The sequence below is a fragment of the Pan troglodytes genome, chromosome 1 (genome assembly GCF_028858775.2).
Source record: "Pan troglodytes isolate AG18354 chromosome 1, NHGRI_mPanTro3-v2.0_pri, whole genome shotgun sequence".
Taxonomy (NCBI): domain Eukaryota; kingdom Metazoa; phylum Chordata; class Mammalia; order Primates; family Hominidae; genus Pan; species Pan troglodytes.
The window spans coordinates 141,204,441-141,224,230 of record NC_072398.2 but is presented as its reverse complement, the minus strand read 5'-3'; the positions used below and the strand labels follow the sequence as shown (position 1 = coordinate 141,224,230).

The window sequence follows — 19,790 nt, the reverse complement described above, 5'->3', positions numbered from 1 at the left end:
CTGTCGTTAGAACTGGGAAGCTGCAGAATATGGTGGTTAGAGTTTAAGCTACTGGAACTGCCTCCTTAAAGGCAAGTTACTTAACAGGGGTGTGTTTTTGCTTTCTTATCTGTGAAAAGGGGTTAATGATAATATTTACCTTGCAGCATAGCTGTGTAGATTAAATGAGTTAACACATGAATTGCTTAGGACAATGCCTGGCATGTTGAATGTTTAATACATTTAAGTGGTTTTCATTAATAATATTTCTATAATATTTGAGAGATGTATCCATCATTTAAGCCTGGAAAATAAAGCTATTCAAATGCAAGATTATACAAGAGATAAGGAAATGGACACTGCCCAAGTAAGAACTAATTTTGCCTTTCTCTCAAAAGACAGCAAAGACAAGTCACTGGTGATTTAATATCTCACAGACATCTTTTCATACATGTATTACTTTGTGTATTTTGCTTAGCAAATCAGGGGATTCAGACATTGTAATACCAAGAACCCTCTTGGGTTGCTTATGATTCTTTGTAAGTTCTCTGAACTTGGGTCAGACCCAGTGACCTACTGGCGAAAGACCTGAAGACAGATTTTCAAAGAATAGCTGCAAGGAACTCTGACTTGGGGTAATTTATTGAGTCTTTGTCTCAGCCTTCTTGGTGTTGCTATAACAGAACACCAAAGACTGGGTAATTTATGAAGAAATTTACTTTTCACAGTTCTGGAGGCTGGGAAGTCCAATATCAAAGTGCCTGCAGCGAGGACCTTCGTGCTGCATCATCCCATGGCAGGAGACAGAAGCGCAAGACAGCAGGAGAGCCAGGGCAAGAGAAAGAGGGCTAACCTCATCCTTTTATCAGGAGCCCACTCCTGCAACAACAGCATTCAACTGTTCATGAGGGCAGAGCTCCCATGACCCAATCACATCTTAAAGTTTCCACCTCTCAACAATGTTGCATTGAGGATTAAGTTTCCAATACATAAACTTTGGGGTACACATTCAAACCACAGCAGTCCTCAATAAGGAATGTTGACTGTTTTCGTTGGGCACGGAATAAGGAATTTGCTTCTGGGCTGACCAATATTTTGTATCTCTTTTTTGTTAACTTGAAACTTAGACTGGTCATTGGGACTAAAAGTGTTCTACCTTTTTAGTCTATTAAAAAAGATGAAAATTCATATCTGTGACCACAGATATTAATAGTTGGTCATTTGCTTTCTTCAAAGAATTCATTTGAAATATATTTATATTCATAGTTTTAAAATATATGATCCATAAAAGCCCAAGTTTACAGAACAGATGACTAAGGGTATGATTTTCAAAACGAAAATAATCTTTTCTTCTATTCATCAGGGTTAGCTCCTCTAGAACTTAGAAAAAAAATGGTTATATACAATGTTTAGGAAATGAAACCATTGGTTACAGCAAAGCATACTTGCAGCACTTTCAGAATGAGCACTTTAGACAGAATGCTCATTTTAAAAGTACTGTACAGCCAGGTGTAGTGACTCACGCCTGTAATCCTAATGCTTTGGGAGGCCGAGGCAGATGAGTCATTTGAGCCCAGGAGTTTGAGACCAATCTGGGCAACATGGTGAAACCCCATCTCTACAAAAAATAATTTAAGAAACACTAGCTGAGCGCAGTGGTGTGCGCCTGTTGTCCCAGCTACTCAGGAGGCTGAGGTTGGAGGGTTACTTGAGCCCAGGAGGTTGAGGCTGCAATGAGCCAAGATTGCACCACTGCATTCTAGCCTGGGTAACAAAGAGAGACACTATAAGTAAGTCTATGGCATTTTCTGATGGCAGCCTGGGCCTACTAATACAGAAGACATACTGAAGTTTATCTGAAGTTGCAAAGGCAAGCTGGAATGCTGTGATACTGGAGCACAGTAAATGAGGACAGAATTGAAGGACTTGGGGTCAGAGATATAAAGTGGTAAGTAAATTTAAAAACAAACAAAAAACCAAAAAGAAATAATCCATCCAGGCTTGCATTGAGCATCTTTAACCATTCCTCCCTCTCTTTGTCTACTAAGGAAGGATGAAAGAAAGTGCTTAATCACCAGCTCTTTGTCATTGGAACTGAGAAGCTGCAGAATATAGTGGCTGCTGGAACTGCCTCCTCAAAGGCATGTTACCTAACATGAGCCTTAGCTTCTGCTTCCTCATCTGTGAAATGGGGTTAATGATGGTACGTACTTTCCTTGTAGCACAGCTGTGTAGATTAAATGAGTAAACACATATAAAGTTACAAGATAACACAACTCATATAACCTTCCCATTGCAATGTTAACACTGCCAGTTACAATCCACAGTTAGATATAAACAATGATGAGATATAAAGGATTATCTGGGAAACTGTGAGATCTCAACTTTACTTGAAGATTCAGTTCAATCTGTTGCATTTTTAAACCTAGAAACAGACCATGAGGTATGCAGGACTTAAATAGAGCAGACTTTTGCTGTTTTATTATATTAAATATCAACCCTCCACTCCACTAACTCTTTGTTTTAAAAAAAGCCCTTTAGAATTCAGTTGTATCAAAAAAAAAAAAAAAAAAAAAGGTGGTGGGGGGGGCTGGAAATGGGGAAACTGGGAAAGCAGAATAAGGGGAATGGTCAAGCCAGTCATTTCTTCAAGAAATATTAATCGAGCTCTTACTTTGTATAAGCCAGGCAACATGCTAGGTTCTGGGGTAAATCAGATGTATTTGATCCCTACCAAGAAATGATTCAATCCATGCTTTGTTTTCTGTTCTTGCCCCTACCCCTTACTCCCTTCCCCCATCTGTTGTCAGGTGCCATTCTGCAGAGGTGCAATTAAGAGTGGGAGTTAGCCTGGCTAACATGGTGAAACCTCGTCTCTACTAAAAATATAAAAATTAGCCAGGCGTGGTGGCGTGCACCTGTAATCCCAGCTACTTGGGAGTCCAAGGCAGGAGAATTGCATGAGCCCAGGAGAGGAGGTTGCAGTGAGCTGAGATTGCACCACTGCTCTCTAGCTCGGGTGACAGAATGAGACCCTGTCTCAAAAAAAAAAAAAAAAAGAAAAAAAAAAGTGGGAGTGCATTGCAAAGAATACAACAAGTATCTAGGTTCTCAACTAATTCAAAGATGGTGGCCTTTGGGGACTTGTACTTCTAGTCAGCTACAATCTCTTCTTCCCACCCTTTTATTTTTTTCTCCCTCTTCTCCCTTTCCTTTGTATCCCACAAGTTAACATTAAAGGTCCCATTCTTTTTTTTTTTTTTTTTTTTTTTTGAGACGGAGGCTTGCTCTGTGGCCCAGGCTGGAGTGCAGTGGCGGCAATCTCGGCTCACTGCAAGCTCCGCCTCCCGGGTTCACGCCATTCTCCTGCCTCAGCCTCCTCAGTAGCTGGCACTACAGGCGCCTGCCACCATGCCTGGCTAATTTTTTCGTATTTTTTAGTAGAGACGGGGTTTCACCGTTTTAGCCAGGATGGTCTCAATGTCCTGACCTTGTGATCCGCCCGCCTCAGCCTCCCAATGCTGGGATTACACGCATGAGCCACCGCGCCCGGCCTAAAGTTGCCATTCTTAGGTAGCCTTCTAAGTGTCCTGATTTCTCCTGATTACAAAAGTAACACATGTTCATTGTTAAACAAAAGTAATGTATTGCAGAAATGCATGTCCTTTGAAAATATGTCACTCCACCCCTCAAAACTCCTCATTGACTTTTAACTCAAAGAGTAAAAGGCAGATGGCCTGTCGATTTGCACCCCCCCTTACTTCTCTGACCCCATGTCCTCCAATTCTGTTGTTATTTACTGTGCTCCAGTATCGCAGCCTTCCAGCTGGCCTTTGCAACTTCAGGTAAACTTCGGCACAGTTTCTGTATTAGTAGGCCCTGGGTGCCATTACAAAATACCATAGACTGGATGGCTTAAACAACAGAAATTTATTTTCTCACAGTTGTAGAGGCTGGAAGTCCAAGATCAAGGTTCTGATCAATTTGGTTTCTGGTGAAGTCTCCCTTCCTGGCTTGCAACCAGCTGCCTACTTGCTATATCCCCAACATGGCCTTTTTTCCATGAGTGCATTGGGAAGACCAGGGACTTGGGAGAGCTCTGTAGTGTCTCTTCTCATAAGAACACTAACCCTATCAGATAACAGCCCATCCTTATGACCTCATTTAATCTTTATTATTTCCTTATAGGCCCCACCTCCAAATATAGCCACACAGGGTATTAGGGCTTCAAAATAAAAATTTGGGGAGAACACATTAAATCCACAACAGCTTCCTTCTTCAAGTTGTTGCTTAAGTATCACCTTCCCAAAGAGGCTTTCTCTGGCCTTTCTTAAAAACACTGATTTATTATTTCTAACAATTCTGTGGGCCAGCTGGGTTCCTGGGGTCATCTAGGGAGGCTGCGGTCATCTGACAGCTGGATTGGGACCCTAGGGTATAAGATTACCTCACTTGCATGGCTGCAGTCTTGGTGCTGATGTTGACAGGGCCTTTCTTTTCATGGGTATCCCATTCTTCTATAGTCTAGTCTGGGATTCCTTACACAACAGCAACAATTTTCAAAAGTGGAAGCTTCAGTTTATGACCAGACTGGCCAACATAGCCAGACCCAGTCTCTACAAAAAATAAAAATCAGCCAATCGTGGTGGTGCATGCCTGTGGTCCTAGCCACTTGAGAGGCTGAGGCAGGAGGATTTCTTGAGCCCAGGAGTTTGAGGCTGCAGTGAGTTTTTATCATGCCATTGCACTCCTGGGCAACAGAGAGAGACCCTATATCTTTTTTTTTTTTTTTTTTTTGGAGATGGAGTCCTGCTCTTTCTCCCAGGCTGCAGTACAGTGGCGTGATCTCGGCTTACTGCAACCTCTGCCTCCTGAGTTCAAGTGATTCTCCTGCCTCAGGCTCCCGAGTAGCTGGGACTACAGGCATGCACCAGCACACCCGGCTAATTTTTGTATTTTTTAGTAGAGACGGGGTTTCACCATATTGGCCAGGCTGGTCTTGAACTCCTGGCCTCAAGTGATCCACTCTCCTTGGTCTCCCAAAGTGCTGGGATTACAGGCATAAGTCACTGTGCCCAGCTGACCCTGTACCTTAAAAAAAAAAGTGGAAGCTTCAAGATCTCTCAGGGCCTTGGCTCCTGACTGGCAAGTTAGGAACAACAGAGCCCATTTTTGAGGGTGTGCGGACATAAGAAGTCATGATTTATGAGGGAACGCTATTGTAACAATCTGCCACACCATCCTATTTAAAATTGCAACCTCACTCTTACTTTTTTCCCATAATTTTTTTCCTTGGCTAACTACAAACTCTATAAAAAGAGAGATATTTATTTATTTTTGTTCCCAGATTTATCTCCAACACCTAGAATAGAACCTGGCCTGTTGTAGGTGCTTAATAAACATCTGTTAAATAACTGAATGCATTAATTTGAAAATGCTTTCCAGAATGCATCATTCTAGATCTTATACCTTTCTGCATGTTTTTACTGTTAAAAAGCACTTTCCCATAAAAGATCTTGTCTTAATTTTTACAACAATCTTACTAGGCAGGCAGGGCAAATATCGTTGATCCCACTTTATAAATGAAAAAACTGAAGCCTAGACAGGGGAATTTGCTTAAGGTCACACAGCTGATATGAAGTGAGCTTGTGACTTCACATCCCAGGATTTCTACCAGCCATCATGCAGCCCCAGGTGAAATGCCTTCTCACTCCATTCTATTTCCCTCCTCAGGGCTTTGTGCTTAGGAAGCTCTGTTAATCGTTTTTGTTGGCTGGCTAACTTTGTGCCATGGGGCCAAGAGGAAAAGAAAGCATTTTTTATTTTTCTGATATCTCTTCATGGAGGTCAAAACCTAAAGGTCTCAATGATCCAGAGTCATCAAGACACAAAAAGGCAAAGGTGTCAGGACCTTTCTTTATGGACCTTGTCCCTGGATTGCGTTGCACTGTTTGCATAAAGTTAAACTTTAAATTTGCATATCTAACCTGTGGTTACCAAGTTGTTCTGGTCTGGATAATCCTTGGTCTCAGCCTGGAGCAAGCAGAGAACAATCTCCTCTCAAACTTTGTGCTGCTATTTCACCTTGAGAAGGTTTGGTTAACAAGTCAATCTTAATATTAAAGAAAAGTGATACCAGACTGGAGAAAATACTCAACACAGTACATTCCGAATGTACTTTGATAATTTTGGAGGTGGTTAGAAGCTTTGGTCCCTTTAAAGAAAGCCCCTTGGGACAGCTTGCAGACTATAGCTAGAAGCAAGTTAGAGGTTAGAGAAGTCAGTTTCTTTCTTTAAAAAAAATTTTTTTTTTAAGAGACAAGGTCTTGCTGTGTTACCCAGGCTGGAGTGCAGTGTGCAATCATAGCTCATTGCTGCCTCAAACTCCTACCCTCAAAGGATCCTCCCACCTCAGCTTCCCCAATAGCTAGAACTATAGGCAGGCAACAGCATATCGAGGGGCTAATTTTTTTTTTTTTTTTTTTTTTTTTGTAGAGACGGGGCCTTGCTATGTTGCTCAGACTGGTCTCAAACTCCTGGCCTCAAGCGATCCTTCTGCCTCTGCCTCCCAAAGCTCTGGGATTATAGGTGTGTGTTACCGCACCAAGCCAAATAAGCCATTTTCTAAAATAAAAAGTTTTATCCTTTCTCTCTCATTCTTTCTCTTGTCACAGTGTTTTTAATTGGTTACCAAATAGCATTCTAAATTAAAAAAAAATTTTAATTATTAGCATACATTTTACCACTTATCATCTGTATATTATACAATGTTCTTTTAAAATGCAAATATGGCCAGGCAGGGTGGCTCACACCTGTAATCCCAGCACTTTGGGAGGCTGAGGCGGGCGGATCACAAGGTTGGGAGTTCGAGACCAGCCTGGCCAACATGGTGAGACCCCCCCCCCCCATCTCTACTAAAAATACAAAAAAAATTAGCCGGGCGTGATGGCAGGCGCCTGTAGTCCCAGCTACTTGGGAGCCTGAGGCAGGAGAATCGCTGGAACCTGGGAGGTTCAAGTGAAGGTGAGAAAGAGAAATCAAGAATGTCAACTAGATTTATGTTTTGATCAACACATACCAGGTGACACCATTTCCTGAGAGGTAAAACAGCAACAACAAAAATAACAACTTGTATTTCAGACAAATGGAAAATTATGAAGAATAACTTAACTTCTAAAACATTCATTTGTATGTATGCTGATGCAAATTTCATTTAGAATCTGACGTTAAAATGAAGAGAGAAGGGCAAATGCATCTAAGACTTTAGAATATTTTTGGTAATAATGTGTTAGGTAAGAAAAGAATATCTGGATAAGCGATGTAACTACTCTGGCAAATGATGTTTTACATTATAATGCAAGTTAAATAGACTATTTTGCCTATGCCTGGAATTTTCCAGTGGAGGTAGATGATTTCTTAGAACAGGGATGAGTGGAAAGTTAGGGTATTTCTGAAGACCCACTAGTAAAATAGCAGTGTTTCTCCCTCAGAGATTGTTCCCTTTTTGATTCCTATGACTAATTCTGTCATTTGCAGGAGTTTAAGAAAAAGTTACATTTTTTTTCCAGCTATGTCTCTACCACATTTTTCTGGCACTGTTTATAAGCTCAAATTTCCAGTTGAAAGGATGGTTAAGATTGAATTACTCTTCAAATTCCTTTTTCCTTTCACAGTTGTTTTTCCTTGATGAAGTCTCTTTGTCACTATCAAGGTTAAGTGAAGTCACTATGGAAGGAAAGAACAGAAGGAATTTGGAATGCTTTTCCATTAACTTCTGAACCACAGTGACTTATTCCTTGAGAATCTCCAGTAAGGCTTAGGGTCTTTCGGATAAGTCATTTTGGAGAAATGTTTTCTTCTTTTGCTGTTAGGTTGACATGGCAAAAGAAATAATATTATTTGTGTTAACCTTTGTCCTAGTATGTTATTGCTCAAAGCAAGGTTGTAGATACCGTGAGAATTATGCCTAAATGATACAAAATTGCATTTTCACCACCCAGTACTGCACATGGCAGATATTTAGTAGGCATTAGTTGAATTACAAATTCCAAGAATCTGCTAGAAATCGTAGATTGGTTCCTTTCATCTTGCAGATAGTGTGATGGAAGAAGAGGAGTTGAAAGCTTTTAGCTCCTAGGCAAAAAGTCACATGTTGTTTAGAAATCTCACTATTTCCTCTGAAATTGAAGACATCATATTTTTAAGGACATTTTGTAGAGCAAGGCCCTGAATCTGAAACCACCTTTGCAGAGATTATGATAGCGAGACAAGTCTAGCATGGCTGACTCCATCTTGCTTCTAGCCTCACAGCCTGGCTGTCTTTCCTCATTGCTGGGCATAGACCAAGCTAACCATGGGAGGAATTTAGTCATATAGTCATAGTTTACCTTTTTTTTTTTTTTAATTAAATAGGGATGAGGTCTTGCTATGTTGACCAGGCTGGTCTCAAACTGCTGGTCTCAAGCCATACTCCCATCTCGGCCTCCCAAAGTGCTTGAGATTACAGGCATGAGCCACCACTCCCAGCCTATAGTTTAACTTTAAAGCAAGATGATAATAGTCCTCTTCTAAAAGTAATCTCTTTATTAACAGACTGAAACCACCTTTGTAAGACTGAGAGACCACAAGATTAAGATTATGGGAGGGGCCTGAATTTTGCTAAACTACAGGCATATTTTATATAATCCTTACTGCTCAGGAGTCATGTGGTCAGAGTCATGTGGTCACAAGATTTGTGACTTCCCCAGTTGCTCATGTAGATAACATCACTAATGTAGAACCTAAAATTGGTCTTTTGAGATACTTTTCAGATCTTTACATTCTGGCAACTGATTGACCTCACCCAGACCTGAGACTCAGGCTTCAGCCAGTCCTGTGGCCCCACCCAGAGGCTGACTCAGTGCACATAATTGTTTTCCACACCCCTGTGATTTCATTCCTAACCTATGAGCAGCACCCCTTCCCTTGCTCCCTACCCACCAAATTATCCATAAAAACCCTGGCCTCTGAGTTGCTGGGGAGACTGATTTGAGTAATAACTTCAGTTCTGCTTGGCTGGCCTTGTGTTAATTAAACTCTTTACTGCAATAATACTGTCTCAGTGAATTGCATTTACCTGTGCAGTGGGTAAGAACCTGTTAGGCAATTACAAATCCATAAACATAGACTTTATAATTATCTCGCTAATTCTGTATGCAAACTTCTTTAAAATTTTTTAAAAATTATTTATTGTTTTTATTTTACTTTATTTTATTTTTATTTTAGAGAAAGACAGGATCTTGTTCTGTCACCCAAGCTGGAGTACAGTGGCATGATCATAGCTCACTGTAACCTTGAACTCCTGGACTCAAGCGATCCACCTGCCTTAGCCTCCTGAGGAGCTGGGACTACAGGTGTGTGCCACCACACCTAGCTAATTTCTTTCTTTCCGTCTTTTTTGGAAAAAACAGGGTCTCGCTATGTTGCATAGGCTGGTTTTGAACTCCTGGCTTCAAGCAATCCTCTCATCTCAGCTTCCCGAAGTGCTGGGTTTACAGGCATCTGAGCCACCCCACTCCAGTTATATGTAAACTTTCAAGTTTCTATTTAGTTTGCTTGGCAGGATAAGGGAGATCCTCCCCACCCCCACTCCATCTAGGGAGAGCTTTTAGGATAAAAAAAACTCTGTGGTAGGAAGTAAACAAACATTCTCAACTGACAGACTTTTGAACTGAAAAGGGCCAGGAAGACAACAGAAACTCCTTTACCACAATAATATAATAGGGTGAAGTGAAGAACATATTAATATGCTGGGAAAAAAAAAACAACAACCCAGGCATGGGGCTAGAGTACATGCCTGTCATCCCAGCTACTCAGGAGGCTGAGGCAGGAGAATCACTTGAGCCCAGGAGTTGGAGGCCGATCTGGGCAACATAGTGATATTTCAGCTCCAAAAATTTAAAAAGCCTGAAAAATACTTTGCTCCTGTGTTACTGACCCCCATTGTCTTTGAAAGATGAGCAATACTGATTATGGGGAAATATTTGTCCTTAGGTATTTCAGGAGGAAATTGGCCTCAGCCATCAGCCCTCACTGCCCAAGGGGGAAAAGCATTTCAAGAAGTTCCACTACAGGGGTAGCCACATTCCTCCCACTTTAGAGTCAGCAGAAGGATAAGCCAAGGGAATCTGCCTTTAACACTCAGCAGAAGCCCAAGGCATTCATCTTTGCACTTAATAAGAAGAGACAGCAGTAACTGGGACCACTTTCTCTTTTTGAGAATGGGACAGATTTCTGAGGCAAAGGGATGGGATCATTAGAAAAGGAATCTCAGAGGGAAGATCGAAGAGGAGGACAGCAGAAACCTGAGGAGACAGAGAGCAAGGTAACAGCCATTTGGGATATCTTGTAAAGGTCTAAATTGTGAGTCCTTGTCCCATCTGCTCACCTCCTTTCCTCATATGGTAGTAGGGAGCAGGTTACTCAGAGAGGGTTATAACTGTTGGTCCTCCTCTTCCGAATGATTTTGCAATGCTTATCTACATTTTTTTGGAAAAGATTAGTGTCCAGAGGGTGTTTGAGCTTGCGGAAATGGATGCATATGTGTTTGCGAAACAAATATCCTGATCACTTGGTGGTCCCTAGCAGAGATGGGTCCGAGAGGGTTACAGGCCAGACTCCCCCCCATAACTAAGATAAGGAGAAGTTTACTGGTGTTGGGGCTCAAAACACAGTGCCCTAAAGTGTGGTGCTTTGGCATGCTGAGTACTTTGAACTGAAGGAGATTGCAAGGGCCTCAGAAGCAACATATTTCCGACCTTCTCCCACCCTCCTATCTCCAGACTCTCTTTCTCCCCTGAAGCAACTCATAAAACCAGAATAAGTCTTCCTCAAGATGGGTCATAGAAATTCTAACTCCTCTCCCCTGAAGCAGGCCATAAAACCTAGAAATGTCACTCTCTGACATTCTCCCCTCTTCCCTGAAGACCTTCATGTGACAAGTGTCTTGTGCTATACCCAGAGCTACATAGGGGGCCAAGAAGAAGCAGAACAGACAGGCCTTGCTGCATTCCCCTCAGTTGATTACCATTATTGCAGCATACCCTTGTTGTCCAATCTCATTTCTACGTGACTGTCCATTTGTCAGCAAACCTAAGCATAAGAATACCCAGCTTTTCCTGGGTCTTTGGTTCTTCATTTCTGAAGTCTCCCATGTCATTTAAAACTTTGTTAAATAAATTTGTCATGCTTTTCTCTTGCTAACTTGTCTTTTGTTATAGAAGTGTCTGCCATGACCATTGTGATGAGTGATGAAGGAGTATCGTACCTGTTTGTCCCTCCACAGGCTAGCAGATGACTCGCTAATCATAGGAGACAAGCTATCTCCTTTGCCTTGACTAAACCTTGAAAACTAGCAAAACTCGTCCACATAGCAGAATAGGAAGGCATTCCTGACACACCTGGGTCACATGAGATTTAACTGTTTTTATTACAAGGCCTTTTGTGAGGTCTTGCAAGCAGTGGGGAAATTACCAACTGGACTACTATTTCTTTCACAAATGCTAATTAAATGCCTTTAGGTGGCAGACTCTTTTCTTTTTTTTTTTCTTCTTGAGACAGAGTCTCACTCTGTCGCCCAGGCTGTGGTACAGTGGCAAGATCTCTGCTCACTGCAAACTCTGCCTCCCGGGTTCAAGTGATTCTCCTGCCTCAGCCTCCTGAGTAGCTGGGATTACAGGCAGGTGCCACCATGCCCGGCTAATTTTTGTATTTTTGGTAGAGACGGGGTTTCACCACACTGGTCAGGCTGGTAGGTGGCAGACTCTATGTCAAGTTCTACGCAAATTAATTGTTTTTGGTCTCTGACCTTAAAGATCTCATAATCTACTGAGGAAGACAACCATGAAGAGATAATTCAATTTAATTCAATTGGATTGAAGAAAAGACTGAGAAACAAAGACTGGTCAACATAGTGAGACCCCGTCTCTACAAAAACTAAAAAAAAAAAATGAGCCAGGCACAACAGTATGCACCTGTAGCCCCAGCTATTTGGTAAGCTGAGGCAGGAGGATTGCTTGAGCCCAGGAGTTTGAGACCAGCCTCAGCAACATAGTGAGACCCTGTCTCTACAAAAAATTTAGCCAGCTATGGTGGCATGCATCTGTAGTCCCAGCTACTCAGGAGACTGAGGCAGGAGGATTGCTTGGGCCCAGGAGGTTGAGGCTGCAATCAGCATGATCAGGCCACTGTACTCCAGCCTGGGTGACAGAGTGAGACCTGTCTAAAGAAAAAAAAAAAAAAGACAGAAATGAGATGAATTAGTCCACCTAAGAGATGATAGAGATCTGAACTGATGCAGTGGCAGGAAAGATTCAATGGGAGAGGGAGGCTGAGAGATATTTCTGAAGTAGATGCAAATGGATTTCATAGGTAATTGGATACTGCAGAAGGGGGGGGTGCAGTGCGGGGTAAGAAGTTCTTGGGCTCCTGTTGGGTAATTCTGACCTCACTTATTTAAAATAATAATAATAAACTTGAAGTTTAAACATCGATATTGCCAAAGTGAAAGGAAACAGCTGAGAAGGCAGTCTGACTTGCTTTTGTTGTCTACTGCTCCACATGATCATGTTTGATTCAACTGACAGTTAAAGGATTTTGAACCTGGGCCCTTCTTGTGGGTTCCAAGGCAAGCCACAGCATGGCACTTACATCCGAGGGTGTCAAAGCTGTCCCTGGATGTCACACCCTAGGCTATCACAACCAAAGAGAAGACTCAGCACAGTTAGGGTGAGGCAAGGGTCAGGGAGAGACTGCAGCTGTGACACCAGGGCTTTGAGAATTCTGTGTCATGAATGAGGGTGTTGTTTTGCCTTTTTGGATGAGTACATGTGTGTTTTGGACAGTTTGTAGATTCTGGCAATTCTAGAAAGGGTGGGACAGGGGACTTACCTCAGAAAAGGGAAGAGAACAAAGAGTAGGCAGAATAACTTGTCCAACACTAACAGCAAATACACCATTTTCCTCCTGCAAAAATGAAACAGTCAAGATGAGGAAGACCTGATCAGTAGCACAGTGAAGCGATTGAAGAGTATGGGCTCCAGAGTGAGATTAGCTGAATTCATCCTTAGCCTTGAGATCCCGCACTGATTACCCAAGCTGTCTGAACTCTAACAAGAGCCTGGGACATAGTAAGTGGTTGGTAAATATTAGCTTATACTATTCTAAGTAATTTTGGGCAGGAAAGAGAAATAAGACAATTTTTCTAACCCTGAACGAGAAGCTGGGAAAAAAAAATAGCTTTCAAAACAACACTGGAATAAAATTCCAAAAGCATAAGCAACTAAAGAAAAAAAATAGCTAAATTGGATATCTTCAAAATTAAAATCTTTGTGCTTCAAAGGATATCATTAAGAAAGTGAAAAGACAACCCACAAAATGAGAGAAAAATTGTGCAAATCATTATATCTAACAAGAGGCTTGTATCTAAAACATATAAAGAACTCTGGCCCGGCACAGTGGCTCACACCGGTAATCCCGGCACTTTGGGAGGCTGAGGCAGGGGGATTGCTTGAGCCCAGGACTTTGAGAACAGCCTGTATGTGTATACTCTATCCTGTGATTGTATTGTATTGTATTGTATTCACGTGGTGTGACCCCATCTCTATAAAAATTACAAAAATTAGCCAGGCATGGTAATGTGCACCAGTAATTCCAGCTACTCAGGAAGATGAGGTGGGAGGATTTATTGAGCCTGGGAGGTCAAGGCTGCAGCATTCCAGCTTGAGTAACAGAGAGAGACCCTGTCCCAAAACAACAACAATAAAAAACAAAACAAAACAAAAAAACAGAAAAGAAAAAAAAGAACTCTTATGATTCATACACATAACCCAATTTTAAAGTAGGCAAAGGACCTGAACAAACATTTCTCCAAAGAAGATATATAAATGACCAATAAACACATGAAAAGATGCTCAACATCTTTAGTCACCACAGAAATGCAAATCAAAATCTTCACACACACTAGGATAACTATGATCAAAGCAACAAATAATAAAAGGTGTTGGTGCCGGGCGCGATGGCTCATGCCTGTAATCTCAGCACTTTGGGAGGCCGAGGTGGGTGGATCACGAGGTCAAGAGATCGAGACCAGCCTGGCCAACATGGTGAAACCCCATCTCTACTGAAAATACAAAAATTAGCTGGGTGTGGTGGCACGCGCCTGTAATCCCAGCTACTCAGGAAGCTGAGACAGGAGAATTGCTTGAACCCGGGAGGCGGAGGTTGCAGTGAGCCGAGATCACACCACTGCACTCCAGCCTGGCGACAGAGTGAGATTCTGTCTTAAAAAAAAAAAAAAAGTGTTGGTAAGGATGTGGAGAAGAAATTGATAAATTGGAACCTTTACACTCTGCTGATAGGAATGTAAAATGGTGCAGCCAAAAACAGTCTGGCAGTTCCTGAAAGGTTTAAAATAAATTTACCATATGACCCAGAAATTCCACTTCTATGTATATACCTAAGAGAAAGGAAAGCATATGTTCACACAAACATTGTACATGAATTTCATAGCTGCATTATACATAACAGCCAAAAAGAAGAAACAACCCAAATGTTCATCGACTGATGAACAGATCAACAAATTGTGGGATAGCCATACAGTGAAATATCATTTGGCGGTAAAAATAAATGAAGCACTGATATGTGCTGCAACGTGGGTGAACCTCAAACACTTTATACTTAGTGAAAGAAGCTGATAGAGACAGGAAAAAACAAAGTGTTTTTCCTACTTTCACACACCACTCGACAGGAACTTCTGACACCAGATATGTAGGGGGGTTCTCCACACACCACACAGTTCTTTTGCAGATACTAACTGGGTGTCCTACAATTTAACTCCACCCTGACACTACTTACCTGGACTTAGCATCAGATCCCACAGGTCGAGGGCTCATTCCCACAAGACTGCCCCCCACTTCTGATACCAATTGCAATTTCTGACTGCAATTGGCTATAAATTAGGGTTCCCATGATCTCCTTCTTGGGTTTAATTTGCTAGACTTGTTCACAGAACTCAGGGAAACACCTGAAACATTTACCCATTTATTAAAAGGATATTACAAAAGATACAGATTGACAGAAAGATGGAAGAGATACATAGGGCAAGGTATGGGGGAGGGAATGCAGATCTTCCATACCCTCTCTGGATGTGCCACCCCCCCAGGTACCTCCACATGTTCAGCAATCCAGTTTTTGGGGACTTTTATGGAGGCCTTATTATGTAGGCATGATCGATTACATCACTGGCCATTTGTGATCAACTTAACCTTCAGCCCCTCTCCCTTCCTGAGAGGTTGGGGGTTTGAAAGCTCACACCTTCTAATGATATGGTTGGGTTGGTTTCCTTGGCAACTAGCCCCACTCACCCCGACAATCCTGAGGCTATCTAGGAGATTCCAACCACTAGTCATCTCATTAGCATACAAAAGCTACTCTCTTCTCTCCAGAGACTCCCAGGGTTTCAGGAGCTGTAGTGCCAGGAACCAAGGACAGAGACCAAATATATGTTTCTTACTGTATTACAATATTATAGAAACCAAACACAAAAGACCACCTTTTGTGTAATTATATGAAATGTCCAGAGTAGACAAATATATAGAGACAGAAAGTAGACTAGTGGCTGCCAGGGACTGGCGGCATTGAAGAGGAATGAGGAGCAAATAAGAATGAGTATGGAGTTTCTTTGCAGAGTAATGAAAATATTATAAAATATAATAATGAGTATGGAGTCTCTTAGGGTAATGAAAATATTCTAAAATTGATTGTTGCAATGGTTGCATAACTGTGAATACACTAAAATCTATTGATTTGTACATTGTAAATGGGTAAACTTTATTTTAATACAATTACAGGATAGAGTATACAAATACAGTGATTTGTACACTGTAATGGGTGAACTATATCTCAATACCTCAATAAAGCTAGTTTTCTTTTTTTTTTTTTTGCACTAGAAGAAGGAGACATCAGTATGTTAAGAATGTAGATAGCTCTTGTTATTTTGAGATACGTCCCATCAATACCTAATTTATTGAGAGTTTTTAGCATGAAGGTTTGTTGAATTTTGTCAAAGGCCTTTTCTGGATCTATTGAGATAATCATGTCGTTTTTGTCTTTGGTTCTGTTTATATGCTGGATTACATTTATTGACTTACGTATATTGAACCAGCCTTGCGTCCCAGGGATGAAGCCCACTTGATCATGGTGGATAAGCTTTTTGATGTGCTGCTGGCATTACCATTCAGGACATAGGCATGGGCAAGGACTTCATGTCTAAAACACCAAAAGCAATGGCAACAAAAGCCAAAACTGACAAATGGGATCTGATTAAACTAAAGAGCTTCTGCACAGCAAAAGAAACTACCATCAGAGTGAACAGGCAACCTACAAAATGGGAGAAAATTTTCGCAACCTACTCATCTGACAAAGGGCTAATATCCAGAATCTACAATGAACTCAAACAAATTTACAAGAAAAAAAACAAACAACCCCATCAAAAAGTGGGCGAAGGACATGAACAGACACTTCTCAAAAGAAGACATTTATGCAGCCAAAAAACACATGAAAAGATGCTCACCATCACTGGCCATCAGAGAAATGCAAATCAAAACCACAATGAGATACCATCTCACACCAGTTAGAATGGCAATCATTAAAAAGTCAGGAAACAACAGGTGCTGGAGAGGATGTGGAGAAATAGGAACACTTTTACACTGTTGGTGGGACTGTAAACTAGTTCAACCATTGTGGAAGTCAGTGTGGTGATTCCTCAGGGATCTAGAACTAGAAATACCATTTGACCCAGCCATCCCATTACTGGGTATATACCCAAATGACTATAAATCATGCTGCTATAAAGACACATGCACACGTATGTTTCTTGTGGCACTATTCACAATAGCAAAGACTTGGAACCAAGCCAAATGTCCAACAATGATAGACTGGATTAAGAAAATGTGGCACATATACACCATGGAATACTATGCAGCCATAAAAAATGATGAGTTCATGTCCTTTGTAGGGACATGGATGAAATTGGAAATCATCATTCTCAGTAATCTATCGCAAGGACAAAAAACCAAACACCGCATGTTCTCACTCATAGGTGGGAATTGAACAATGAGAACACATGGACACAGGAAGGGGAACATCACACTCTGGGGACTGTTGTGGGGTCGGGGGAGGAGGGAGGGATAGCATTAGGAGATATACCTAATGCTAAATGATGAGTTAATGGGTGCAGCACACCAGCACGGCACATGTATACATATGTAACTAACCTGCACATTGTGTACATGTACCCTAAAACTTAAAGTATAATTAAAAAAAAAAAGAATGTAGAGTAATTTTCCTGTTTAAGATATATCATATGGTCAGTATGTTTCAGATTAATGAATCAACATGAAATGAAAAAATGTCTAGTGGGTATGCCAAAGATTTCCATTAATGGTCTTGGACGTTCTACCTTTTAATTAATGTCCCAGAGAAGTCCATTGCTGCCCCAGATCCACTCTCTACCCTGCTCTCTGTAGGGAGGCTGGCTTATACAAACCACACCAATAGGCTCCTGTGGCTTACAGCTGGGTCTGGCCACAGGGAGTTCCAGCAGGAGACGCAATGGAGGACATCCCCTCCCTGCAGTCCAGCCTATGACTCCCTCATTATGAGAGACAAGAAGGCTGCTTTGCCTTGATCCTCACTCTTCTTGTCAGCTTCTCTGAAGTTACTAGCCCTGGACAACCCCTTGTGGTTTCTCGGCACTCCGGTCAGTTTCCTGTTGGAACACTAACCAAAACACTGCCAGTGCATAAGTGACATAAAGCAGGATCCAAAGGACCTGGACTGAGAACAACAGGATGAATCTGACAAGAGGGTATTTAATGAAAAGTATAGATGAAGATGTGGTTACTACACTATTTGAAGCTTTGATTATTGACCGTGAATCAAGAGTTCGGACGATGCACTGCCTCCAAAATAAAATTCTAACTTTATACTGTTCCAAATAGAAAAGTGTTTGCATTCTTTTCCTGTGGTTAGACCACTCTTAGAGTACTGTGTTCAGCTATAAATAACACATGAAAAAGTTATCTGTGTCAAATTACTGTAGATTTTAATGCATCCATTTTACTTCCAGCCCCATCTCTTGGGTGCTCAAACATGAGCAAATTGGGGCTATGAAATCAGATAATTTGATAGGTAGACATGGAGCTATTTTAAAAATTGCCTTTCCCTTCCAATTCTTGAGACACTGTTTTTGAACCAAATTGTCACTTCCATTAGAGTAAATTATTTCCCAAGGGACTTCTAGAATCTTTATACACATACACTTAGTGACTCACCCCACAGTCTTGAAATAAACCCAAACCTATGCACACATTTTAGACTGAAGGCTGATGCACATGAAAGAACTATCCAATAAATAGATTACATCAGAAATTTTCTTATAGGCCTAGTTTTAAGTGTATGGCAAAATTCAAGTTGAGATCAAATAAACAATATCCGAATGTTCATGCTAGAAGTGCCTTTAATATCATTCAATACAAGTCTCTGGTTTTGTAAGTAGGAAGAATGAGGCTGTCTTGCTTAAATTCACGAAGCTAACTGGTGGTAGAACCTAGACAAAAATCTCAGTTTTTTTGCATCTATTCACTGTGCTACATTGCCTCCCTAATAAAATCACACTTCTAAACACCAATTTGGAGGGGACTTGGCAAGTCTTACTATTTTCTCAATGTTTGTTGGCTATCTACAGTGTGATAAGACACTACCACATTTCTAAGACATTTATATACCTTATTTGAAGCTGAAAAACAGTATTTGTAATGTTTAACTGAGAGATTTTTTTAAAGTTTTCTTCATTTTTCTTACCTATTCATTGCAAAAACATTTATTGAGAAGCTATTATGTGCTAGGCAATGTCCAAAGTACTAAGCAGTGAACAAAGATTAAAAAAAAAATCCTTGGCCAGGCACGATGGCTCACGACTGTAATCCCAGCATTTTGGGAGACCGAGGTGGGTGGATCACGAGGTCAGGAGCTCGAGACCAACCTGGTCAACATAGTGAAACCCCATCTCTACTAAAAAAACTACAAAGAAATTAGCCGGGCGTGGTGGTGGGCACCTGTAATCCCAGCTACTTGGGAGGCTGAGGCAAGGAGAATCGCCTGAACCTGGGAGGCGGAGGTTGCAGTGAGCTGAGATCACACCACTGCACTCCAGCCTGGGCAACAGTGTAAGACTGTCTCAAAAAAAAAAAAAAAAATCCTTGCCTTCATAGAACTTACCTTGTAATTCTTATGTTTATATTTGGGGTAGACTTCAAGGGAATTGAGAGAATTCTTGCCCTACTTTTGTGATAGCCAGCATCTAAGATGGCCTCCAGTGATCCTTGCCTGGATCCTTCCTGATGACCACATCCCTGTATAATGCCCTCCCATGCTGCCCATGCGTTCTGGATAAGCAACAGAATACTGTAGAAGTGACAGTATGTGACTTTGAGTTTTAGTCTGAAAAAGCACTGCAGCTGTCTTTGCCATTCTTGCATCACTTCCTTGGGGAAAAGGACCCTCAAACAGCCCTACAGAGGCCACAAGCTGGGAGGAACTGGGATCTCCTGTTAGCAGTCAGCACTCTCCAGCATGTGCATGAGTTGTCCTCCAGCCTCTGTCAAGCCTTCAGATGACCGCAGCCCTAGCTAACATCTTGACTGCAGCCTCACGAGAGACTCCAAGCGAAAACTATCAGCTAGGTTGTTCCAAATTCCTGAACCTCAGCGACT

At 41.5% G+C, this 19,790-nt stretch overlaps 1 protein-coding gene across 2 annotated transcripts in view; it reads left to right on the top strand.

Annotated features, from left to right (window-relative positions):
• LRRC8D (leucine rich repeat containing 8 VRAC subunit D) overlaps positions 1-16,662 on the top strand; it is a 140,343-nt gene extending 123,681 nt beyond the window's left edge. The window contains exons 3-5 of one of the 2 annotated variants that reach the window (XR_010153289.1): positions 708-1,927; positions 2,032-2,182; positions 9,244-16,662. The gene's annotated coding sequence lies outside the window, so the exon portion shown is untranslated. Of the gene's footprint in view, positions 1-707; positions 1,928-2,027; positions 2,183-9,243 lie in introns of both variants that reach the window. The other variant, XR_010153288.1, reaches the window with a different exon arrangement.
• The last annotated feature ends 3,128 nt before the right edge of the window (positions 16,663-19,790 follow it).